At 30.3% G+C, this 14,865-nt stretch overlaps 1 non-coding gene across 1 annotated transcript; it reads left to right on the top strand.

The window, feature by feature from the left end:
- The first annotated feature begins 1,284 nt into the window (after window positions 1–1,284).
- Window positions 1,285–1,355, top strand: trnag-gcc (transfer RNA glycine (anticodon GCC)). Its single transcript has one exon. It is a non-coding gene; the product is annotated as a tRNA-Gly (tRNA).
- The last annotated feature ends 13,510 nt before the right edge of the window (window positions 1,356–14,865 follow it).

Raw genomic sequence — 14,865 nt, 5'->3', positions numbered from 1 at the left:
AATTAATTTAAGTTAATATTTATCATCAAAGTTTTGTTACGCTCAACGTATTATAAATTAAAACATTTGAAAATTTATTTTGTGTCAAAAAGGTTTAAAACATATTCAAACATATTATACAGTTATTTGACTACTTCATGGTACGTCTGCGTTAACCCCCCCAAAAAATTCTACTTATGAATTGTTCAAATAATTTAGATTTACAATTTATTTTCTAATAAAATTTTATTATAAGTTAGTTTACGCAACTTTTTACGCAAAAAAAAAAAAAGATAAAAAAGTTTTTTTTTTCGGTGCCAAAAATTGAACGAGATACTTTAAGAAAATATTTCATAAAAAGTCTATGAATTGAAAATATTAAAACACGTATATCTTTGGAACTAAATAAGCTACAGAGGTGGTTGAAACCATTTTGAAAAGGAAATATATTAAGGAATATAATGCATTTAATATAAAAAATATTTACATTTGCTATAAATATTGCCTAAACTCCCTACTAATAAACACTTTATTAATTTATTGCCCTTTCATTTGGGATGGGGGGAGCACACTTTTAAATATTTTTGTTTCCATGCTCCAACCGCCGCGATTTTTTCTAAAACACTCTCTTTTGACATAAACATGAGCTTAAGTTTGAAGTTTGCATCATGTTTAAAAGTGTCATTTCTGAAACACCAAAAAATTCTATCTACTCGCCTGGTCGTAAAATGCAATTGCACTATGTTTGCATTATAAATGTTTTTCGTATCTTAGTTATGTTAACAATCTTAATTAACTTGTGTTGTTAATTTTCTAATCACTATAATTAAAGATGGCTATATACACTCATAAAATGATAACATTATCACGATGAAGAAAATCCAAATCTTTGAGAAGATTCTTCTTATCTACTGTCCCCCTTGAATCATCGTGCCCCGCCTTCACCCATGCATTTTAATAATATTGACAAAATACAAAAATTTTAATAATAGAATAATACTAATAATAACAATAATAACAATAATAATAATAATAATAGAAAAGACAAAGAAAAATAACTTTTTTTATTTTTATAATAATAATAATTAAAAAATTATTTTTATTTGTTATTTACTACTATTATTATCATTATACGGAAAACCAATACTTAATAATAATATTATTAATCATATAATACTTAATAATGATATTATTAAGTATTGGTTTTCCGGATGCAAACATAAAATAACTCCTCTAAAATATCTTAGTTTTATTTATAATCATTTTAATAATTTAAAATATTATATATTTTCTACAACCATGTAGGCATTGTTGGTTCAGTGGTAGAATTCTCGCCTGCCACGCGGGGGACCGGGGTTCGATTCCCCGACAATGCATTCTTTTTATATTAACAATATATAGAAACATATTTATAACAATTAACATTATTTATAACAATACTATATTAACATTATTTATAACAATATTGCTATAAATTTTTATAATAATATTTTATAGGTATTAACATTATTTATAATTGTTTTTATTATTATTATCATTATTATTAACATTATTTATAATTATCTATAACATTATTTTTATACGTTATTTGTAGTTATAATATTGTTGTTCTATCTATCACTATTATTTTTCCACCAAAAAAAACGACAACTTCGGGCTGGCCTTGGTCCCATGGTAATCTTATTATAGACATTTAACATGGAACTCGTTAAATAGTTAACAAAAAAAAATTCTAAAACTTTATGTACGCGAGTTTTAGCGCCATTTCGGTAAAGGAGAAGTGGTTTATTGGGAAAAAAAAAGAGGAAAGTTTATAGCTAACTAGGCTAGGTCCTGAATTAGAGAATAAATCGTTTTTATTCGGGCTTCTCATTTCCCGTAAAAAATGTTTCATTTCCCAGGATCAGGGGCGCACGAAGACTTTGTGATGCCCCTGAAGCATTATAAAAAAATTTACTGGCTACCACCCCTGTCCCCCTCCACTCTCCTCATTAACCACCACCAAACTAAAAATAATAAGAAAAATAAAGCTTTAATTCTTGTATTCACAAAATATTTTAAAAGTTCTGTATTTGAGACAGTTCACGAATAAAATTAAACACAACAAAGAAAAAAATATTTCTGAATTTGGTATCAAGTTTTTTTGATGTTATACAATGGTATAACATTAGAAAAACTTGTCTTAACGACTTACGACTTAACGACAGAAAAACGTCTTTATGACTGTCTTATTCTTTTAATTGAAACAGATCTTGTAAAGCTTGTAAAGTCTTGGCCGAGACTTTACAAGCATTTCTAGCAGCAAAGTTGGAAGTAACAACATCGTAATTCACTTTCTTCGCAAAATCTGTTTCGATTGAAAGGATAAGACAGTCATTAAGACGATCCTGTCCCATGGTAGTTCTTAGAAAAATGAGTTCTTGACAAGAACTAATTTGCTAAATGATCTCTCACCTCCAGCCACAGATATGGGCAAAGTAAGAAAGATACGAAGACAGATGCATATCTGGGGAAAAAATTTCTTCAAATCTCTTTGCATAAATGAAAAATTATAAACTTTTCAGAATATCTAAGGGCCGATCATTTGTCAGTAGATGACGTCGAACAGACAATAAACTCATCAATAAACTCGTCTTTACTAAGATCATTTCGATACAAAAGTACGAGATTTTTAACTTTAGATACTTGACTGTTTGTCAAGTCCAAATTGATGTCAGACGTAGACCAGATAAAGGAAAATAATCTACATTGCTGTTTCAGCGCTTGAAATCTCTCTGTAATCTGATGGATGAAGGTAACAAAGTAAACAATTTTCATTTCTTTATCGGATGTTTTCAATTTTTTATTTGGCATACTAATAATTTTTTTTTTTTGATCATATTTTTGTCAGATCTTTTTCAAGATCATGCTTTTGAGTCGATTAGACGTTTTTATTTAAGCGTAAGTTTTCCGTGATTTTTTTTTCGTAATTCTTTTTCCGTTTATTCCATTTATTTTATTATCTACATATACTTTCTTCTACTGCAATTCGCTTCATCTTATAAGCTTATTTACTATCCTTTTTTTTTCTACTTTAAATTAATTATAATAGATGTATTATTTTATATACATCCGATTCGGCGTGTCTTAATTTATTCAAATATAGTTTGTTTGTTTATTGTTTGTTTTAATTATATACACATATTTATATATTATTATATATAACTTTATAAATTATTGTGAAAAAATATATTTATAAGCAAATATTTATGCTTCAATTCGCTTATATTTTTATAGAGTTTTGACAAGTTTTAAAATCTTTTCAAGTTATTTTTATTTTTAATATTTTCTTTTCTAGTAGTTTTTAACTTACCGTCAATAGTGGCGTTGCACCTAATTTTTTTTCTGTTTGTTTATTCATATTTTTGAACATTTTTTCAGATTTTTATATATCTTATTCTTTCTATTTTGCGCTTTTGACAATTTAAAAACATACATAGTATATTACATAATAAATCCGTGATTATATATATTTCCGGAAAGTTAGTTATATTTTAATTTTTTTCAGAAAAAATTTATTATTATTATTATTATTATAAATAAATTGTTATAACGCGGAAAAAAATAATATTATTACGTAAAAAAAATAAATAAAAATAAAAAAATAAAAGTTTTCAAAAATTTTTTTTTGAAACTTCACGGATATAAACTATATCAAAGAGTATTTATCGAGTTAAACGCAAATCATATATACATACACCTTAAAATCGCTTCTACTGGTAACTGCTAAAAATGGTAACAAAAAAACAGCTTAAAGACGATCTGGAAAACGCTGATAAAATTTCCAAAGAAGAGCTTAAACAAGCTCTTCATGTAATTAAAACACTTACTGCCAGAATTGATGAACTTACTAATAGAATTGATTTACAGGATATTGAAATAAAGTCCCTGAAAGATAGCAAAAGTAGTGAAAAACCTTTGTTATCTAAATTAGTTGAACAAGTCCAGTACATTAGCAAACGTACATTTACATTACAAACGTACAAACAAACCCAGTACATTAGCAAACGTAGCTGTAGTGAGCGCGCTCAATAAGCATAATATGGACGTGACTAATAGAGAGAAGAGAATTGTTGTATTTGGTCTACCTGAATCTGTAAAAACTCAACCAAGCGATATAACTAAAGATGACACCGCGGAATTCAAAAAGGTTATGGCATCCTTAAATAAATCAGTCAATACAGTTAGAGTTGAACATTTCAAAAAAAATGAGAACTTTAATTCTAGTAAACCTGCTCCTCTTCTGATTGAAGTTGATTCGGTATCCATCAGAAACGACGTTATAGCATCGGCAAAACAATTAGTATTGGGCAAAATTAAAGATATATTTATACGCCCTGAGCGCACAGCAGCAGAACAAAGTGAGTTCAATAAATTAGACTCAGTAAGAAAAGCAGCTAATTCTGACCTTGATAAGCTTGGAAAACTTGACAAGCCCTTTAGATTTGTCATCCGGAGCGATAAATTGCGATGCATTGATGTCTCACAGGAAGTTGAAATCAATGGACGTAAAAAGCATCCTTTCATCAAATAGGGAGATGCACAAGCAGCCAGAATTGCAAAAACACAATAAATCAAAATGTTTATCTGCGAATATTTATTTAAATGCATTAAATACAAAAATAAAATCTGCTAAATCTAACCCTAAAAATACATTTTTTAAATGTTTTTATACTAACGCAAATTCCCTTAATCCGGATAAAATGAACGAATTATCTGCACTTTGTAACATAAACATGTATGATTTAATCTTTATTTCTGAGACATGGTTTACTAAAATATTTGCTTCTCAATTGAACAACTACTCATTAGTAAAGAAAAATCAAATTAGTCACGGTGGAGGTGTTGCTATCTACATCAAGCGTGATCTAGTAGTGAATGAGGTATCTGATTGTCATTTAAGAGAGATCTTAAATAACAGCAACTCCAAGCAAATATGGTGTGAAATTAAAATCGGTAACGAAATTGTTCTTATTGGTTGTGTCTATAGACCACCTTTATCGCATATAAATGATATAAATAAAACAATTATATTGGCTAAGCAAGCTGTTGATAGAAAAGCGTATAGTTGTATGTTACTAGCAGGTGGTTTCAACTTTCCGGATATCAAATGGCACGATGATGACAGGATCGAATTACTAAGCGGTCAAAATAGTGCGGCAAGTGTTTTTCTTGATACTTTGGCTAATCATAACCTAGAACAATTAGTTGATTTCTCAACATTCGAAGCATCTAATGGTTAAGCAAAAAACATTTTGGATTTAATTATTACAGACTTATCAACAAGAGTAATCAACTTATCTAGCTCTCTGCCGTTAGGTAATTCGTTGCAAGGTCATTGCATATTGAGTTGGGATTATGTAGATTTTTCTAAAAATGAGACTACTCAAACAAAAAATATGACTTTAATAAAGGTGACTATATAAATTTCGGTAAAAAGATTATTTGAAAATAAAAACACTAATGAGTGCTATGAACTTTTCTACAATAAATATGATAAACTCAGCAAGCAAATTGTTAAAAAAAGTCCATACCACTCGTAATGCGCCGTGGATGAATAAGGAGGCACTGGCTATGATAAAGCAAAAAAAAAATAACTGGGCAATTACTTATCTGCAACTAACTGGCAATCTGCGACACTGATTCGTGAATATAGGAAACTAAGAAGCCAAGTGCAGAAAGCATGTAAACGTTGTGTTCGAGTATTTGAAGCACAACTAGCACCAGATAAAAGTAATCCTAAAAGGGTGTACGCTTATGCTAAGGCACAACAGAATGTTCATGTATCTATTAGTGCTATATCTGATGCAAAAGGTGAAACTTTAACAGAAGGATTACATAGACTTAACAAACACTTAACGCAAACAGACTTAACGAACACTTCAAATCAGTTTTTGTTGATGACAATAAAAGTAGTCACTTACCTATTTTTGAGAGAAGGCATTATCAAGAAGACTTAGGCGATATAATTATTAATTTTGAAGCGACGCTAGCTTATTTGAAAGGTTTGAACCCGAATAAATCTATTGGTGCTGATAACATTAGTCCAAAGGTGCTTAAAGAATGCGCAGCTCAAATGACTTACCCTATTACTTTACTTTATAATAAAGCACTGTCCGAAGGCTCAGCACCTACAGCTTGGAAACAGTCACACTTCACACCGTTGTTTAAAAAAGGAAGTCGTCTTGATGCCGCTAATTACAGACCAGTGTCTACCACATCAGCTGCAGGTAAAGTAATGGATAAGATTATCAGGGAACAGATAACTAAATATCTTGAAAAAACGAGCTGCATCTCACATAATCAACATGGATTTATGTCCCAAAAAGGATGCACGTCTAACTTATTGGAGAGTGTCGATTACATCACGAAAGCGTTAAGTAAAAGAAATTTTGTCGATATTGCATTTTTGGACTTCGCGAAAGCGTTTGATAAAGCTTCTCACCGTAGACTACTTCATAAATTAAAAGCATATGGGATAAATGGCAATGTTCTAAAATGGATTGAGTCATTTTTGATTAGTAGAAAACAGCGAACTGTTTTAGGTGAACACTCTAACGACTGGATCGATGTTCTAAGCGGAGTTCCTCAAGGGTCTGTACTTGGTCCAACATTATTTATCATTTATATAAACGACTTAACGGATAAGTTAAAATCAGTTTATAAAATCTATGCTGACGACACTAAACTGTTACAAGAAATAGGACCTGAGTTTCACGATGCTGATCGCGTAACCCTCCAAAATGATTTAAACATTGTCACAGAGTGGTCAAATGTAAAGTTATGCACCTTGGTTATGGAAATAGTAATCATGAATATGTAATGAATGATGGAAATACATCACTTACTCTTGAGGCAACGGATATTTAGAGAGACCTGGGTATCTTTATATCTAATGATCTAAAATGGAATCAACACAAACAGGTTGCAACACGTAAAGCGAATATGATACTTGGCCTATTAAAAAAATCATTTAGATTAAGAGATATGAAGCTTTGGAGTAAATTATACACTACGTATGTTAGGCCACACCTGGAATTCGCTATTCCGGTATGGTGTCCTTACTTAAAAGGTGACATCAAAGAAATCGAAAAAATTCAGCACAAAGCAACAAAAGTACCTCATGATTTAATAGGATTACCTTACGCTGAATAGTGTCGGCGGCTCAATTTTATTACTTTGGAAACAGGAGACGTGGCGACTTAATCCTACAGTTTAAGGTAGAAAACAGTTTTGAGAGTATCAATTGGCATAATCCACCAATTCGCGGATCTTCTTCCAACGTCCTAATGCGTGAATTCACATATAATAATGCTCGTCACAATTTTTTTACAAATCGTATTGTCAATGATTGAAATAAATTGCTGTCAGCATGCAAAAAGGTTCCGTCAGTTAACGCATTTAAGAATAGAATTGACAAGTTTTTTTTTCTGAAGCTGCAAACAGTACATCTTTTATTGAAGATGAGCTGCACGTTTATTAATTAATTTGTGCTTTAATAGCAGCGACAAATATTGACTTTTTAGATACTATTTGTTATAGAAGTAAACTTTAATTAAATGAAAGCAATCTTTTTTCCCTTTTTCCCAATTTTAATATCAACTTACTTGCTATGAAATAACAATTGCTTTTTTTTACTTAAAGTTTATATTTCACAAACCATAAATTTTTGTATAATTTGTTGGTTTGTTTTTTAATTATTTGTCATTTTATCTAAGAGAACTTATTTAAATATATTACTATTACTATTATTATTACTATATAATGATGCCCAATATACGTGATGCCCGGGGGACACAAATCCGGATCTGCCACCTTCTGTGTGTCCCTGGCTGGGGTCCCAATCATTGATGGATTAAACACAACAATATTAACAATATTTTGGAGGATGAATATTTGTGTATTTGTACTGTGTATTGATTTAGTGGTGCAGACTGTAGTAACGCCTTTACAACCTAATAAAACCGGAATTAAAAGACATGGCCAACGTAACGCATCCCTACTTGGTGCTGTGGGTGTATTAGTGTTTAAATAAGATGTTTTGAACATACAGATTGTGAAAATATAAAAAAATCATAAACAGACGACATGTTAGGTACATAAAGAGTTTCTCTTTTATAATATTATTATATATATTATCAATCATTTTAAAATAGTTGATTATAGGCTTTACAGTTATTTTATATTTTCAACTTTTATTCATTTTAACTCTTTTTTTAAAACAAGGAAAATTTTTAAAAATTGTTTTTGAGATATTTTTAACTTTGTGTTCAAGTAATAATATCTTTAAATATTACTTAAATAATGTTGAAGAAATATGCTCTCATTCGAATGATTTTATCATTCAAATTTTTTTGCAACTAAAAGAAGCACGCATTTTTAATCTGAGAATAATATTATTCACTAAGATTTTAGAAAGTTTCTATACGGATTAGTTTCCTTCTTTTAACATTTATAAACACAATCTGAAGATAAAAGTCTAAGAAAATGTTATAAGGTTGCAACATGTCTAGATGATACAGGGTTGGAAACTAAGTTGCAACATTTATAGATTAAATATATATTGTATGTCGGTAGCTTTAGCAGAAAAAAAGCTTCACTAAGATCACCGGTTTTACCGTTCACTGGTTTAAGTGTAAAAAAACCATCGGCTAAAATTTCAAACAGATACTCGGTCATTGAACAGTACAAGTGGGATCAACTATTTGCTTCACCATTTAACTCACTTTGTGTAGAGTGTCTGATCTTCGGAATTCAACCTTTTTGGTATCTGATACTCCTATCATTACTGCCTGCAGCAACGTGGGATGAGTTTGTTAGTCATACTATCATCGTGCATTTGAACTATAGTCATTTGGACAGTATAGAAGTATTTGAGACAAGTTGTGAAAAAAGTCACATTGTTATCTTGTGAATAAAATTACATCTGGTTACTTCAATGATTTGATCTTTAGGCAGTAAAACATGGGAAAGCAAAACTTCAACAATGCAACGGTGACATCCAGACCATAGATCATAACGCTGAAGTTTATCTTGTATGACAATGCAAGCTGCAGATAAGTAACAAATGTTTTAGCTTGTTGTGTCAAATGTCATGTTAACAATTCGATCATTATAATGCCAGTCGGTCATCAATTTAATTATTAGCTCAGAAATGAATTGTCTAACTTTTTTGTCCATTGTCTTAGTGTAACTTGGGACTCCTAGAAACCTTAGCTATTTTATCACAAATCATAAATGGATGGTTCATAGTTGTTGTGAATCTCTGATGCTATCTCGCCTATTACCTTGTGTCGTGAACAACCGAAGGTCGCATAAGATAAAGCAATCATAGATACATCTGCATGTCAATCATAGATACATCTAAATCATAGATACATCATATTTAGATACACCCGATCCTCAGCTCTATTTACAAGGTTTTCCACTTTTGTTGGCCAAAAGTAGAGAGTTGATGGCGACATGAACTTCATTTCTTCCAGTTCTTTCAAGTTGGTAGATTTTACTAAAATAAAAGTATTAACAACAATAGTATTTAGTAAGTTCCTAAGTAGTTTCAATCAGTCTGTCGGTCATTCTAACCTACTCTGCTTCAAATAGTTAAACAAAAAAAAATTTCAAAATAATCTTTATAATTAATTTTGGATGGAGAAAAAATATGCAAACACAATAAAACCTTTTGATATATGGTAATGGCAAAATTTTAGTTTACTGCATATTGTAAAATTTAGCCCCCAACCAAAATTTAGCCCCCAATAACAAAATATATAAAATTGGGGTTTTACGTGACAAAACTTATACTTCTTAATCCAAATTTGATTAAAAAAACGCCAAGAGAAAACAGAATAAATGTTTTCACAAAATACGAAGAAATACAATAACAACAACAACATCAACAAGCTATCTATTTTCCTTACATCATTTTTGCAATAGTGTTTATAATAATAAAAGTAATAATAACAACAACAATAATAACAATAATAATAATTGTAACAATAACAATAGTTATATAAATAATAGTTAAACAATAAAAGTTGACAAGTATAATTCAGGGTGTATGTAAAAAGGCAAGTCTAATGTTTGTTCTATCTAAAATAACCATTTTAATTTTATCATTATATATATATATATATATATATAATTTTATAAACATCAATAAATACGAATTTCTCTCGATACTAAATTTATTTTCTAAAAGAAATAATAATAACCATCCCATTGACATAAAATAGAACTACCGTTTTAAAAATAAGATATAAACAAACAAAAAAAACTTTTAAGCTAAAGACGTCACAACAATCCAGCGAAAATTTCTTTTAAAAAACTAAATTTAGTACCGAGAGAAATTCGTATTTATTGATGTTTATACAATAATAATTTACATACATGATGTCTACATTCAAAAATTATTTTACAGGTAAGTACGGAGCAAAAATATGTAACAAAACAACAACATAACAAAAAATTAGGAAAAAAAGTCAAAAAATCAATACGTCTTTCTACAAAAATGCGTCAAACACAAACTCATCCCAAAGTCATGACAAATTAACTGTTCTATTAATAACAATAAAAGTAAAGTCATCATTCAACGTTGCAGGTTTGAACTTCTTATTTCGCTGAAAAATGATTTACGAACACGGTTCTTTAAACAAACTAATACAGTAAAATTCATTGAAAATGAACTCATGAAAATACTTGAAACGAATGATTATGAAGCCGTAAAAAGAATCATTGAAAAAGCACGAGAAAATATGCTCGTGAAATCAAGAGACAGATTAATTAAAAAATTCAAACTTCTTCAAGATCAACGCGTTAAGCGAACATCCCATTCGACAATCTATACTAAGAAAGCTGTTTTAAATTTATGCGACACAGATATTCCAGAACAGCAAAAAAGTCTCCTTAACCTTGGACAAAAATTTATACCAACAATAAAATCTCTTCCGTATCTTGACATCATCTCAATAACTGAGTAATCAGCTCTAAAACTTGAATACAACAAAAAAGATGAAGCCGCGCAAACGCTGAGGAGAGAAGTTTTAAGAGAATTAAAACTAAACAAAAATAATAAAAATGACAACCTGACTCGTGAACAACAGAAAGCATTTACACAACTAAAAAACGATAACAATATTGATATATACCCATTTGATAAAGGAATGGGCTTTGAAACGATCCCTCGTGATAAAGTAATAAAAAAGATTCGAGAACAAATTGAGCCAACTAAAATTATCAATGAGGATCCGACACAAAGTTACACAATGAAAATCAAAGTCCAACTAACAAAATTAAATAAAAGGCCGGTTCACAAAAGATGAATATCAGCAAATTTATCCCAGTAACCCGATACCACCTCGTATGTATGGTGTAGTGAAGGCACATAAGCCTGAACAATCTTACCCAATGCAAATTGTAGTATCAACAATAGGCACACCAAACTACGGAATCTCAAATTAATTAGTAAAACTAAAACTACCAATATTAAATGAAAATCCAACTCGATTAAAAAATATGAAATAAATAAAAATTCTGATAGAACTTTATATCATACTTTTTATGTTTATATCATACTTTTTATGGAACAATGAATACATAAACTTGAAAAATTAATTTCGATAGGTCTTTCGTTTATGATAGTTTTAGCTTCTTTTTTTTCAACATCTTGAAAAAAGACCATTTGATACAGCGCTGAAAACCAACTCACTTATTGATGAAAGTCATTTTATAGATGCGTAGAAACAGTCATGCTAGAGTCCCTAACATTACCCAGGCTGATCAATTTAAGACAATACTTAATACTATCGAATATACTATCGAATTTGAAAATAACAAAAAAACACTAAATTTTCTAGACATATGCATAATAAATAACAAAAATGGTAAATATGAATTTAAAATACACAGAAAAAAATGCAATTACTAACATTCAAGTTAAGGCAACATCAAATCATGACCCACAAATTAATTGGAATATTCCAGGGTTTCGTACATAGAGCATTTAATGTATCCAGCCAGAAACATATAAAAAATGAACTGAAATTCCTTATTCAAGTATTTGTCGAAAATGGCTACAAACAGTCCAATCTCATAAAAATTATAAAGAAATAAAACGAAAAAACAAAAAATCACTAGTGACTACTAAAAACATTGAAAACATCACCAGAGTCTACCTTATGAAATGCCATTGTAGCAAAGAGTATATAGGTGAAATAAAAATGCAAATAAAAACACACATGCAACAACACAAAAACAGTACAATAGAAAATAAAACAGAACAATTTGTATTAGCCACACACATGAGAAATTGTACACAACAAATTAACTGGGACAGTTGCAGAACTCTAAAAGTTCATGCTAAAAAGTTTGTTAGCAAAGTTTGTGAGGCACTTGAAATACAGTACCACCAATGTGCCCCTCAACAAAATGGTAACAATTTAGATGAGGGGCAATATGTGTCAACAAAATTTTGGACACCATTTATGGCGCTCTTACGTCAGAAAAAGATGAAACCCTCCCATTGATATAAAATAGAACTGCCGTTTTAAAAATAAGATATAAACAAAAAAAAAACAGACTATTAAGCTGAAGACGTTGGTCACAACAATCCAGCGAAAACTTTTTTTAGAAAATAAATTTAATATCGAGAGAAATTCGTATTTATTGATGTTTATAAAATAATAATTTACATAATCTCATACATGATGTCTAAATTCAAATATATATATATATATATATATATATATATATATATATATATATATATATATATATATATATATATATATATATATATATATATATATATATAATTATATATGTATGTATATATATATATATTATATATATATATATATATATATATATATATACATATATATATATATAAAAGTTTTATGGCGAAATAAAATAAAGTAAGTCAATTCAACTTTCTTATTAAGTTATACAAGTCAAAGTTAGTTAAACCTCCATCCAAATACTTAAATTGTTTTTCGAACAACCATTATTTTGACGCAAAACTATGAAGCTGTAATAGTATTATAATTCAGGCTTTTATTTTCTTTCCAACCATTTTAAATAACTGGGGGAAAGGGGGGCACCCTGATACACTTTTTACATTTTCTGACATTAAAAGCTAAATAATATATTTAGAGTGAAAATAAATATATTTAGAGTGAAAATAAATATATTTAGAGTGAAAATAATAACTTGTGTATGTTACACTAAGTATCCTGCATACTTTAGTACCACAAGTTTATTGATTAGAACATAATTAAAATAAATACAGCACAAAAAGTAAGGTAAAGATATGTGTATCAACCTCCCCCATGCTAGGGCAAGTCGATACACAACATGGGGCAAGTTGATACATTTAATAAGACTTGAAAATGAAGCTTTAAAAAACTAATTAAGTAATCAAACACAAAAGATTTGGTAAACAGGTAAACAAACACAAAAAATTAAGTAAACAAATACAAAAGATTAAGTAAACAACTAAAAAAAGATGTTTTTTTTTTAATCACTCTAAACAATTTTCAAAAATATTTTTCAAAAAAGCAGGAATACCATCTGTACATTCTTCATGGGCCCACAATTTACAGTCTACACACTGAACCCAAGTTTCCTTTGATCTACAATTTGAATAGGGCTCGCCACACACAAGACAGAAAGTATCATCAATGTTTTCATTTGAATTCGAAAATGAAGTCCTTACAGTTTTATTTTTTGCTATGGCTGCAACCGATTTAGACTTTGGTTCTCCTTTTTTCTTTTTCTTTTGTTCTGCCAGGTCAATAACCAGTTTTTCTGGTTTATCGGTCAAAATACGTGTTTTGCCCTGTTTTCTCCCGCGTTTACTCTGGCTGCGTGGTCCGGCTTTAGAAAGTGGCCGTACCACATAGGGCGAGGCTATAGCTTGACTATTGGCACAAAAAATAGTTCCTGCATTTGTGGAAGCTACTGGACTTTCCTTACATATCGCTAAGGAATCTGAAAGAGCTGATGTCGACGGTTGAAATTCAAATGAAGCTAAATTCACAGTGACGTCTACTTGAAGATGACCATTGTTTTCAGCAGTAGCAATTTTCTCCACGTTCAAAGCAGAATCGACACCTCCAGAAACTGCAGGATCTGGCCTATCACTAACAGACAAGGGCAGAAACAGGACAGTGTCAATCCGAAAACGATTGAAAGGAAAAATCCCTGTAGATTCAAAGCCTGACTGTATGTTAGCAGGCAACATGGCAAGCTTGAATGCATTACAACATATAGCGGGAATGTCAAGAGGCTGCATTGGCCTCCCGGGATGGCTATTTAGCCATGCATTGCACTGAACATTATAATTTCTCTTTAGTGAGAAAAACACTGAAAGATCCAAAGGTTGCAGTCTGTGTGAACAATGAGGATGGAACGAAACCATATGAATAACATTTTCCTTGGCATATTGAATAGATTCAAGAGATACATGAGATTAATGATTGTCCAACAGCAGCAGGACAGGTTGTTCAACTGTTGGTTTACAATGTTTCACAAAATGTTTCAATAATAGAAAAAAATTCTCCCTTGTCATCCAGCCAGAAATATGACATGCTCCAACAGAGCCGGGGGGACATCCATCTATTATTCGTTCACTATACCTGACCATAGGAAATATGAACATTAGAGGCCATGCGTGTCCCAAGGCATTGACTCCACAACAAAAGGTTACTATTTTACCCCTCTCTGCACTTGTTACAGCTCCTACTTGTTTGACGCCTTATGGAGCTCCAGTCTCATCCACATTCCAAATGTTGTGTGGTTCGAAATGGAAACGAGTGTACAGGCTCTCTAAATTGTTGTAAAACAAATCAA

Source organism: Hydra vulgaris, chromosome 13 (genome assembly GCF_038396675.1).
Source record: "Hydra vulgaris chromosome 13, alternate assembly HydraT2T_AEP".
Lineage (NCBI taxonomy): Eukaryota > Metazoa > Cnidaria > Hydrozoa > Anthoathecata > Hydridae > Hydra > Hydra vulgaris.
The sequence above is the reverse complement of the archived record's forward strand: the minus strand, read 5'-3'. Positions and strand labels throughout refer to the sequence as shown.